The sequence below is a fragment of the Abramis brama genome, assembly GCF_963993115.1.
Source record: "Abramis brama genome assembly, chromosome: 11".
Taxonomy (NCBI): domain Eukaryota; kingdom Metazoa; phylum Chordata; class Actinopteri; order Cypriniformes; family Leuciscidae; genus Abramis; species Abramis brama.
This window is the reverse complement of record NC_139973.1, coordinates 28,395,522-28,408,848: the sequence shown is the minus strand read 5'-3', so window position 1 is coordinate 28,408,848 and position 13,327 is coordinate 28,395,522. Positions and strand designations below refer to the sequence as shown.

The 13,327-nt window shown below is 40.3% G+C and overlaps 1 protein-coding gene across 1 annotated transcript in view; it reads right to left on the bottom strand.

Annotated features, from left to right (window-relative positions):
- LOC311092183 (delayed-rectifier potassium channel regulatory subunit KCNS2) overlaps positions 1 to 13,327 on the bottom strand; it is a 53,866-nt gene extending 40,539 nt beyond the window's left edge. The window contains exon 1 of the mRNA XM_084128627.1: positions 13,124 to 13,327. The gene's annotated coding sequence lies outside the window, so the exon portion shown is untranslated. The remainder of the gene's footprint in view (positions 1 to 13,123) is intronic.

Sequence of the window (13,327 nt, the reverse complement as noted above, 5' to 3'; positions counted from 1 at the left end):
TCGAATATCTGGGTATTGTGTTAAAAGGTGCTCCACGCATTTTACTTATCATTATTTACAGGCCTCCAAAATACTCTCCAGCCTTTGCTGAGGACTTTACAGAACTGTTATCAACAATTACCTCAGAGTTTGACTATTTTGCCATTGCTGGAGATTTTAACATCCACATAGATAGTGCAGAAAACAATATGGCAAAAGAAATCAATACTGTTTTAAAAACTTTTGATCTGACTCAGCATGTACATGGACCCACACACAATCGCGGACACACTCTAGATTTACTTATCAGTAAGGGTCTAAACATTTCACTGATTGTTATTAAGGATGTAGCACTGTCTGATAATTTCTGTATTTTCTTTGATATATTGATCTCTCCTGCCACTGAAGCTAGATCTGTGTCTGTCAAGAAGAGATGCTTAAACAAGAACACTAGTATACTATTTATGAAGGCTATATCCTTAACACCAAGCATATCTGCAGACTCTGTTGATTTTCTCCTTTATTCTTTTAACTCAAAAGTTAAAAGTGTAATTGATGATATTGCTCCTGTGAAAGTCAGGAAGAAGAGTGGCAGACAAAAAGCACCTTGGAGAAACTCAACAGCAGTGCAAAATATGAAAAGACAATGCAGAAAAGCAGAGCGCATGTGGCGGAAGACAAAACTTGTAGTCAATTATAACATCTACAAAGACAGCCTTCATGCTTTCAATATGGAACTAGGCAAAGCTAGACAGACTTTCTTCTCAAATATTATAAACAGCAATTTAAACAACACACGCATTCTTTTTGCTACTGTAGAGAGACTGACAACCCCCCCAAGCCAGATTCCCAGTGAAATGCTCTCAGACAACAAGTGCAGTGAGTTTGCTTCTTTCTTCTCTGAGAAAATCAATAATATCAGAAAGGTGATCAGCACATCCTTGAGTTGCACTGAGGTCAGACAGATCAGACCACCTGAGAAAGTAGTTACTATGTCTGATTTCAAAGAAATTGATGGCAAAATTTTGGAAGAAACCGTACAGCACCTTAAAACATCAACCTGTGCTCTTGACACACTTCCCACATCTTTTTTCAAAAGTGTGTTAAACAGTTTAGAAGCAGATCTTCTAGAAGTGGTAAATGCCTCACTTCTCTCTGGGAGTTTTCCAAAGAGCAATCTGGATAAGACCATATTAAGCAACTATAGACCGATCTCAAATCTTCCTTTCATAGGCAAGATCATTGAAAAAGTTGTCTTCAATCAGCTGAACAAATTCCTGAGCTTGAATGGATCCTTTGACAATTTTCAATCTGGTTTCCGACCGCACCACAGCACAGAGATAAGCTCATAAAGATAATAAATGATATTCACTTAAATACTGATACAGGCAAATTATCGGTGCTGGTACTACTCGACCTCAGTGCTGCATTTGACACTGTCGATCATAACATACTTCTTGACAGGCTGGAAAACTGGGTGGGGCTTTCTGGGATAGTCCTAAAATGGTTCAGGTCATACTTAGATGGGAGAGGTTATTATGTGAGTATAGGAGACCATAAGTCTGAGTGGACATCCATAACATGCGGAGTCCCTCAAGGCTCAATTCTTGCGCCACTCCTGTTCAACCTGTATATGCTCCCAATGAGCCAAATAATGAGAAAGAACCAAATTGCTTACCACAGCTATGCAGACGACACACAGCTCTACTTAGCCCTATCGCCTAAAGATTACAGCCCCATTGATTCCCTGTGCCAATGCATTGACGAAGTCAACAGTTGGATGTGTCAAAACTTTCTTCAGTTAAACAAAGACAAAACTGAAGTCATTGCGTTTGGAAACAAAGATGAAGTTCTCAAGGTGAACGCATACCTTCACTCTAGGGGTCAAACAACTAAACATCAAGTCAGGAATCTTGGTGTGACACTAGAGTCAGACCTTAGTTTCAGTAGTCATGGCAAAGCAATAACTAAATCAGCATACTATCATCTGAAAAATATTGCAAGAATAAGATGCTTTGTTTCCAGACAAGACTTAGAGAAACTTGTGCATGCTTTCATCACCAGCAGGGTAGATTATTGTAAAGGACTCCTCACTGGCCTTCCCAAAAAGACCATAAGACAGTTGCAGCTCATACAGAACGCTGCTGCCAGGATTCTGAGCAGAACCAGAAAATATGAACATATCACACCAGTGTCATGTGTTTGTCTCTTGATTTGTGTGCAAACACATGGCCGGTTGTTTTGATCATGTGTTTGCATTGTCTTGTGTTTTGCCTCGTTTCCATGTTGTTAATGTTGTATTAGCGTCACCTGTGATTGTGATCATGTGTCCTTACCACGTCTCTTGTTCCCTCGTTAGTATTGATGTTCATCAGTGTCACCTGTACTTTGTAATTATGTGTTCTATGTAAGCTCCCAGTGTTTGTTCCTCAGTGCTGGTTCGTCTTGTTAACATTGGGTTCTGTGAGTATTGTGGTCTGTCTGTGAATGTTCCAGTTCTGTTTTATTGTCAAGTCTAGTTATTGTTTGTTTGCCCCATCGTGGGTCTTTGTTTCCGGTTATAAATAAACCGTGTTTTGTGAAACTTACTGTCTGCGCTTGGGTTCTATTTAGCGTAACGTGACAGAACGAACCAGCCATTTTTTAACCCAGCAGACAATAGGTTATGTCTTGTTCTGCCAGTAGCCAGTTGGGTGACCAGGAGCGATGGTGGCAGTCGACCATCGAGGACATGAGGAGGGGCAAGATTCCGTTTCCTCCCCAGGGAGAGAGATCTCTGGAGAGATATGCCCAGGGCCTAGAGGAGAAGAGAAATTTTACGCCGGAGGTCCTCCTAAACTCTTATTTCATCGCGGGGCTCAATGTACCTCCTCTGCTGGCTGAACGGCAGGGGCTGATCCGACGCCCGTTTCGAGAGGTGGTGGACCATGTGCGTCGAAAGGAGCGGCAGGACCCCACGAGGACGTTGTCAGTTTCTGCATTGCCAGCGATCCCGGAGAGTCGCGTCCTAGCCACGACAACGCTTGGCAACCACGTTCTCGCCACTTCGACGTCTACGAAAGGTCCTTCAGCTTTTGCTACGGACATTGCGGGGATCTCGGTACCGATCCTAGGTCCGGCTATGGCTTCTGCACCGCGGTCAAAGAGGAGGAGGAGTCTCAGTCCCTTCCCGGCTCTGTGCCGATTCTCCAGGTTGCTTCTGTCAGTCTGGTCCACGCTGAGGTAGATGGGAGAGTGACCAAGACCAATTCTGTTCCAGCTAAGGAGTCTAGGACTGTCCACGCTGAGCCGTCTGTGGTATCTCCTGTCCCAGCTCCGTTGCGAGTGGCATCACCCCCAGTTTTGGGTTCTGTATCGGCTCCTCTGCTTGCTGCAGCAACATCGGTTGTGTCCCCTGTTGTTTCCCAGATTACCCCTGTTCCTGTTGTGCCCCGACCTCTCCCTCCCAAGACTGTACCTCATGTGTCTCCACCCAGAACTGCCCGGTTTTCGTGTCCTCAATCAGTGCCCATGTCCAGTGAATCCAGAACTTTTGTTCCATCCACCCACTCTGGACCCCCACCTACCCACTCTGGACCCCCACCTATCTACTCTGGACCTCCACCTACGAACTCTTTTGTTCCCCCACCCCCCCTCCCTCATGTGTTATTTTTATTGTGTCATCCCGATCCTACTGTTATGTTTTCGTGTTTGCCACTGTTAATGGTTGTTCTGTTTTGTTGGTTTATGTCTAGTTTACAGTTGGTTATGTCCCATGTGGAGCGTCTGGTAGCCGCTCCGTAAGGAGGAGGTTATGTCATGTGTTTGTCTCTTGATTTGTGTGCAAACACATGGCCGGTTGTTTTGATCATGTGTTTGCATTGTCTTGTGTTTTGCCTCGTTTCCATGTTGTTAATGTTGTATTAGCGTCACCAGAGGGTTGTTCCATAAAAGACGCTTAGAAAAGCGGGGATTAAACTCCAAAACCGGACTTGAATGAGCCTAACAAATAAGTTGGGGCTAAAGTGGTTCCATAAAAGGTAATTGAAGTTCACGCAATCTCACTAATTTGATCCAGGTTTATCTAGTCTAGATAATTGCGTGTGCACGCGTTTCTTAAGCAGCCCTAGAGGTCGATCGTGGATCAAATCGATCCACCATCAAACAGCGTACATTTTGTGCTGTTTTATGCGTTTGTGACATGTTTTCTTTCCCCCTCAGTGCAAAACTTACATTTTACAGTTATATTCTGCATCTGTAAATGTTAGAAAGTCATGCAAATGTATCCATTTTGCTGCTAATCTTCATATTGAACAAGCGCTGCTGCGCGCATGCGCGCCAAATAGGAGCGCAATAATTCTGACTAAAATATACATTTTGCTTGGAAAATTAATATGCGATATTTTATAACACTAGAAATATCTAGTATATATATATAATTTATATATAATTTATATAATTTATAATAATTTATCTTTAGGATGTTGGATAAGTTGCAGTGAACTTCTAGCGAACAGAAGTACTTCAGTGAACAGAAGTAGCCTAATTAGGGAAGATTTTTTTTAAGAAACTAAATATATAAAGATACAAAATATAGTTTTGGGTATAGGACCTATGCTACTTAATAAAGATGATGTATACTTATTTAGAATGCTGAGAATTACAGCTTTTAATGCAATAATTTTTTGGAGAAAGCAAGAATCCCCAGTTTTAAATGAGTAGATTTAATTTCTAAAGTACATTATGGAGAGGATAACATGAAATTAAGAGCAAATGTATACATTTTGAAAAGATATGTGCAACTCTAAAATCAAAGAATATTCCATAAAATAAAGGAATATATATTAGCCTACATTAACTACATTTTTATATAACCCTCCCTCCCTTTTATTTCTAGTTATTTGTTATTTTTTTTTATTTACTTATTTAATATTGAATATTTGATATTCAAATAATATTACTTGAATAACTATTAGTAATTATGTGTCATTATAAGAGTTTGATATAAATATGTGAATGTTAAATTTTTCTTAATATTTATTTATTGTTTTTTGTCTTTTCCCCCTTAAATCATATGTAAATGTGTCTAACTATGTACTTTTTGGTTATTGTTCTAATCATGTGTTTTTTAGGCTATGTGTTGTTGGGTATTATCACAAAAGAAAAAAAGTAGAAGGAAAAATAAGGAATATTTATTGGGGGAAAATATGATGTCTTTAAAGGAACTGTCAATTTGTATAATTGTGTTAAATGTGTTTGAATTGAAAGACATAATAAAGTACATAATAAATAAAATATATATATATGCTAAAATATTTGTTATTTGGACATTAGATGTGCCTTATTTAGAATTTTAAACCTACAAGTGTATTTTTATGATAGCAATAACTGTAAAGGGACTATTGTAATGGGGTAAATCAAATGTAGGCTAATATACTGTCAATTACTAAGCTCAGATTCATCTTACCAGTTAAAATTTATACTGTGCTTTTGTAATTATTTATTTTTAATTTTGTGATTTTAACTTCTGCTTTGCAAAGCTTTTTTTTAGATTGTGTTCTAATGTTCTTCTAATCATAAACATGTACTACAGCTGCCAAACAAAACCAGAGAGAAATGTATTCATAAATCAAAATCTAATTAAATCTTGGGCACAAAACATTCAGCCAGGAAAAAAAGAAAACCTGTAGTATATATATTGTATTTAGGCCTATCTATCTATATATCTATCTATCTATCTATCTATCTATCTATATATCTATATATATATATATATATATATATATATATGTCTATATTGTCTAATTTATCACTGTAGCCTTATTTAAGTTGATTTTCTGTATACTGTGTATTTATTTTTGGACTAATAGTGGTTAATAAAGTCCAATAATGGCATGAGAGAGTGTCAGTGGTAATATCATTGTGTTCCTATTGGTCAATGTTAGAGGATCCGTGTAACAACTGAGGCTTAGCCTGACAGTTAACCTGCCCTGGACCAGGCTAGTTTCCCAGCATAAGTTGCCAGGGTAACTGAGTTTGAACTATTTTAAGTTTGCTTTATGAAACAGAATCCACCGACAATAAGTCTGACTTACCAAAATAAGCCTGGCTTGTATTCTAATCTTGTTTTATGGAACAACCCTCTGTGATTGTGATCATGTGTCCTTACCACGTCTCTTGTTCCCTCGTTAGTGTTGATGTTCATCAGTGTCACCTGTACCTTTGTAATTATGTGTTCTATGTAAGCTCCCGGTGTTTGTTCCTCAGTGCTGGTTCGTCTTGTTAACATTCGGTTCTGTGAGTATTGTGGTCTGTCTGTGAATGTTCCAGTTCCGTTTTATTGTCAAGTCTAGTTATTGTTTGTTTGCCCCATCATGGGTCTTTGTTTCCGGTTATAAATAAACCGTGTTTTGTGAAACTTACTGTCTGCGCTTGGGTTCTATTTAGCGTAACGTGACAACCAGTCCTCAGGTCTTTACACTGGCTCCCAGTTAAATTTAGGATTGATTTTAAAGTATTATTACTGGTATATAAATCATTCAATGGCCTAGGACCTCAATATATTGCAGATATGCTCACTGAATATAAACCCAACAGATCACTCAGATCATTAGGATTATATCAGCTAGAAATACCAAGGGTTCACTCTAAGCATGGCGAATCTGCTTTTAGCTATTATGCCAGCCGCAGCTGGAACCAGCTTCCAGAGGAGATCAGATGTGCTCCTACAGTAGTCACATTCAAATCCAGACTCAAAACACATCTGTTTAGCTAAGCATTTACTGATTGAGCACTGTGCCGCTGTTCGTCCGACTGTTTGTACTGTACTGTATTTTATTTTATTTTTCTAAACTGTTTTAATTATTCTTATTTCTTTTTATTATTTTAATTTCTTCTATGTAAAGCACTTTGAATTGCCATTGTGTATGAAATGTGCTATATAAATAAACTTGCCTTGCCTTGCCTTGCCTTAGAAGGCTCGGGGGTACCTTTTATCGTCTGGACTGATTACAAGAACCTGGAATACATTAGAACTGCCAAAAGATTGAACTCCAGGCAGGCTCGGTGGGCACTTTTTTTTGGTCGTTTTGATTTTACTCTCTCGTACCGCCCGGGTTCCAAAAACATCAAACCCAATTCTTTATCGCGCATTTTTGACCGTTCCGAACGCCCGTCTACTCCCGAGTGCATTTTACCCGAGACCCTATTTGTCTCCACACTCACATGGGAGGTCGAATCGAAGGTCAAGACGGCCTTAGAAGGGGTAATGCCTCCGTCCGGTTGCCCACCGAATTGGTTATTTGTGCCGGAGGGATTGCGGTCCGACGTCATTCAGTGGGGGCATTGTTCCAATGTGACTTGTCATCCAGGAGTTATCGCACTAAATTTTTGGTCAAGCAGCAATTCTGGTGGCCACTTATGGCTCGTGACGTTCACAGTTTTGTTTTGGCTTGTTCAGTTTGTGCCACTGGTAAGACTTCCAATCGACCCCCTGATGGGTTACTTCAACCGCTGCCTGTCCCTTCGAGACCCTGGTCCCATATAGCCCTAGATTTTATCACCGCCCTCCCGCCCTCTCAAGGTTACATGGTAGTTTTGACCGTGGTGGACCGGTTCTCGAAGGCGGCCCATTTCATTCCCTTGCCTAAATTACCCTCAGCCAAGGAGACAGGGTTGATCGTCGTAAATCACGTCTTTCGCTTACATGGCCTCCCGACGTACGTGGTTTCCGACAGAGGACCCCAATTTGTGTCCAAATTTTGGCAAGAATTTTGTAAGTTACTGGGAGCGACTGTCAGTCTGTCCTCAGGCTTTGGCCTTGGTGCGCTCCCTCACCTGGAGTAGCGTCTCACAGGCTCTAGTCCAAGTGCGGTGACACCTCTGGACAAAGGCGTGAGCGGAGGGGAACGCGACTTCGGATTCCAGACTAGGAAAAATAGGTGGCTGGTAGCCTACACTACACTCAAACGGAGATAGGCTCTTCCTCGTGGAGCCAGCAACTGTCTACGGTGGAGTACGCCCACAACACGTTACCAGTGTCATCCACGGGCCTATCTCTGTTTGAGTGTAGTGTAGGCTACCAGCCACCTATTTTTCCTAGTCTGGAATCCGAAGTCGCGGTCCCCTCCGCTCACGCCTTTGTCCAGAGGTGTCACCGCACTTGGACTAGAGCCCGTGAGACTCTACTCCAGGTAAGGGAGCGCACCAAGGCCAAAGCCGATCTCCACCGGTCTAGGCCTCCCGTATACGTCGCTGGTCAAAAAGTGTGGCTTTCTACCAAAAACATTCCTCTTCGCTCCATTTCTAATAAACTTGCTCCCAAATTTATTGGTCCATTTACTGTCACCAAGATCATTAGTCTGGTGGCAGTCCACCTCAACCGCCCTCCAGCGGAGGATTCATCCCGTCTTTCATGTATCTAAAGTAAAGCCCGTGTTTCATTCTCGTATTAATCCGCCAGTCCCGGTCCCCCCCCCGAGAAGTTGGGTATCTGCTAGAGACATCCTGGATCACTCCCTTATTGAGGATTACAATCAACAGGTAAAGGAGTCTGAGAACGCCAGGAGGCGTTCCTAGGAGGGGGGGTACTGTCACGGCTCATGAATGCATTGTTTCCTGCTCGTCTCGTGTTTATGTTGTTATGTGTGTGTGGGTGTGTGTGAGTGGGCGTGACCGGCCATCATTGTCTGATCAGCGGTCCAGCTGATCTCACTCACGGCGCCAGCTGCAGCTAATCCACTTACCTTTAAATACTCACCGTTTTCTCATCTCCTTTGTCAGATCGTTGTTTGAAGTTCTCTGTGCTGTGTGTCTGATCCCGTTCCTGTTCGGCGTTTCCAGTCTCGTGCTTCATTGTTCCTGTTCGGTGTTTCTCTGTGGATTACGTTCTGTGTCTGGATCCGTCACCACCATTCACCAGCGCACTTCGTCTCATCATCTCATCTGTTCCGTGTTGACCATCAAAGTCCCTGCGCCACCCGCCTTCATCTGGATCTGGGACTATCATTTCATTTACTGTCTTTAATAAAGAGTTTTACTTGCAGTTGCTTCCTGTCTTCAGTCATGACAAAATTAACGAAAAATAAAGCTTCAACCCCAGACATTTCCAAGCAGCACAGCAGTAATGACTTTATGAACTTCTTTACTTACAAGATTGATAATATCAGGGAGAAAATTATAACTATGCAACCGTCTACTACAGTATCGCATCAGGCAGTGCATTGTAGTCTCCTTGAGGAAAAATTTGATTAATTCATTGCTATAGGAGAGGAAGAACTTTCTAAACTTGTTAAATCATCTATGTATGTTAGACCCTATACCGACTAAGCTATTGAAAGAGATCAGAGATCTCACCAGAGGTCATAGATCATCTTCTTAATATCATTAATTCATCTTTGTCATTAGGATATGTACCAAAAACTTTTAAGCTGGCTATGATTAAACCGCTTGTTAAAAAAACGCAACTTGATCGTACAGAATTAGTCAATTACAGGCCGATCTCAAATCTACCTTTTCTGTCAAAGATACTAGAAAAGGCAGTATCCTCACAACTATGTTCCTTTCTAGAAAGAAATGATATCTGCGAGGATTTTCAGTCAGGATTTAGACCGTACCATAGTACTGAGACAGCTCTCATTAGAATCACAAAAGATTTGCTCTTATCATCCGATCGTGGTTGTATCTCTCTATTAGTGTTACTCGATCTTAGTGCTGCATTTGATACCTTTTACCTCAACATTCTTTTAAATAGACTCGGAAATTATGTTGGCATTAGTGGAATTGCATTAGCATGGTTTAAATCATACTTATCTGAACGTTATCAGTTTGTAGCAGTAAATGAAGAGATGTCTTATCAATCAAAAGTTCGTTATGGGGTACCACAAGGCTCAGTGCTAGGACCTTTGCTGTTCACTCTGTACATGCTACCCTTAGGAGATATCATCAGGAAGAATGGCATTAGTTTAAACTGGTATGCTGATGTGCTGGTATGCTGATCAGCTCTATATTTCTTCAAGCCCTAACGAAACTTACCAATTCACAAAATTAACGGAATGCATAGCTGATATAAAAAACTGAATGACTAGTAATTTCCTACAACTTAATTCTGAAAAAAAGAGATTCTAATTATTGAACAAAAAGCTTCCTCACATAATAACCTAGAATACTGTCTAACAATTGATGGCTGCTCTGTCAAGTCTTCGTCGTCGTTTAGGAACCTGGGTGTGCTCTTTGATACCAATCTTTCATTTGAAAGTTATGCGTTCATGACATCAAGGCTAGATTATTGTAATGCTATTATGGGTGGTTGCCCTGCATACTTAATAAACAAACTACGGCTGGTCCAAAACGCAGCAGCTAGAGTTTTTACCAGAACCAGGAATTATGACCATATCAGCTCGGTTCTGTCAACACTGCATTGGTTCCCTATTAAACATTGTATAAATTTAAAAATATTGCTGATTACTTACAAAGCACTAAATGGTTTAGCTCCCCAGTACTTGAGCAAGCTCTTAACGCATTATAGTCCTTCACGTCTATTGCGATCTCAAAATTCCGGCCAGTTGATAATACCTAGAATATCAAAATCGACTGCTGGCAGTAGATCTTTTCCTATTTAGCACCAAAACATTGGAACAGTCTTCCTAACATTGTCTGGAAAGCAGACACACTCTGTCAGTTCAAATCTAGACTAAAAACTGTACTTGTTACATCATAAGAAGGATTGAGTGTTTGCTGTTAGAGCGGTGCCGTGTTAGTGGCCCCTAAGTTATAACTAATGATCTTTGCAACAAAAGTGAATCAATCAATCAAAACTAACTTTAGCTGGACAATAACTTTATTCTAGAGCTGCTTTAAAGCCAAAACAATAACTGTTACTGTAATTTCCTAATATCACTGTAAAGCTGCTTTGAAACAATCTATATTGTTAAAAGCGCTATATAAATAAAGGTGACAGTACGCCCCCTCCCGGAAGGCACGACTTTTGGAGGAGCCATGTTGATGACTTGGCTGACAACATCTGGGGGACGACCAATGTAGGTGAAACTGATGGATCTCAGAGCGCAGATGAAGAGCTGATGGTACTGACCAACACCACTGGTACTGGAAGGCATGGGAGGAGCCAAGGCGAAGCCGACAGGTCAACGGGCCAAGGTGCGGCGAAGGGATCAGATGCCAGAGGCGGAGCCAAAAGATCCTCTTGCTCAGGCGAGGCTGGTGATTGTATGACCTGAGGCTTCTCTTCACAGCAAGACGTCACCGGTGAAGACGAAGGGCTGCAGGCATCCAGCAGAGGTGGGGCTGGATGACTGAGCTTTGATGTGAGAGTGACCAGAGGTAAACTCGACAGGATCAATGATGCTACTGCTATTCGCACACAGTCCATACATGTCGATGATACAGTTTCAATGCAGTCTTGAAACAGCAATGATGAAAAACAAACAGACAGTTCAGGGTGGGATAGGGTTGGCGGTAGTACCTAAGCTTGTTGTTTTGGTTCAGGAATATTTATAAAAGGTGGCGGGTGCGGTGTTTCGTTTGCAGTGCTTGGTGACTGACATCTGTTTAACTCTGCATAGCATTAAACGCGCTGATGACGTGTGATGTCTGTGCGAGCAGGGTGCGCGGAGGTATGAAAATACATATATTGACAGACAGGTATAGGATTGGATTTGGACCGAATGCAATGACTGGACAAACCTTTTATGGTCCTACAACTTCCCATGAATATATATATATATATATATATATATATATAGCCTACATTTAAATACATTTAGACCACTTAAATTAGTGATTGCTATCAAGAGGTTAAAAGACCATGGCTGTTTCTGGAACAAATGCCTACCCTGCCTTTAAGTAGTCCACACTAACTAAATAAAAAATACAGTATAGGCCCATTATTCACAATACCGTTCTAACCAAGCAGTTTAATGTTGACAACATCCACACACTGTGGATATATAAAAAAGGTCTCAGCAGGGATACAGTTAACAATTAGCATAGAAGCCAGTGATTTCTAGAATTAACTCTAATTAAAAATAAATAAACTGTGTGTCTTTAATGCTATCCAGTGGGCATCAGAAGTAGCCTGACGCCTCTCAATCAACAAACATTCTGTTGTTCCTTTATGAAATTCGATGTTGTAAAAAGTGCATTCGCAGAAGTAATAATATAAAACAATACTTAGCCTAAAGACAAAATTATAGCCAGCTTACACAGGTATTCATAATAAATAATTATGATGATAATATAATAAATATGAAATGCCACAGTCCATTCAAGTGAGGCTAAAAATGAATATGCTAGCTTACATTATTAAATCAATATCAACTTGTGCCTTTGGATGTCACATAAAGTGCATTTTATTTTTAGTTCTGTCATCCTTCTTTCTGGGAAATTTAGGCTTCTTAAGAAGTCTTGATCATCGTGGGAGCCAATATGATGGTCATAGTTAGAAAATTGTAATTGTAAATCTAAATATGTGTGTGTGTGTGTGTGTGTGTGTACAGATATTTGTTAATGAGTGTTTTTGGATTTTTGGAGTTAAAGTTATAGTTTTTATTTTGAAATAAAAAGATAAAATTAGACCCTTGGGGTAAGATGCCCCCTTCATTAAAACACACACATTAGCCTACCGAACAGTGCAACTGGCAGTGGTCAAAGGATAAATACATTTAAATAAATTATATATTTCCAAAAGACAGTTAAACTCAGGAACCCTCAAAACTATGTAAATTCGGACCTTTACGTCCCTAAAACAATTAGCTACCGTCCAAATAGGACGTCACGGTTCACACACACGTTCACATCCTTTACAGCTATTAAAAGAAAAAAGTATTTGGCCTAATAGGCTACATTTGCTTGCAAGCACTGTATTAAATTGAAAGCGTATCAAAGGCTAACAGTTGTTCTTAAGAAACTGTGTATCGCTATGCCTTTAAACACACAAATCGTTCAGATTTCATACATTTTGTTCTTTCTGTCATTGTACTGCCATGCGCTTCTCTTTAACCTTGTAATGCACGTCTATCTTAAGCATATATTTTGATAAAACAGTGAAACCAAAAACATCACATTTAAAGCAAATGTTATATCTCTTCTTTTAATGAATTTTTTCTTCCTAATTATCAGCATAGGTTATATAATTAAAAAGGAAACCTACCACAGATGTTACTGTTTGTTCTCCACTTGTTTTCTTTTCATGTGATTATTCGTTTGTTTACGGCGCGTGTGTAAAATGCCAAAAAGTATCAATCCAGTGATCTACAGGCTAGAAATCTATATTCAGATTTTGTAAATATTGTATTCCTCTAATATCAGTTTGTCTTTTCGGTTCGCAACAAATTGCTCCTCATCCGACACAAGC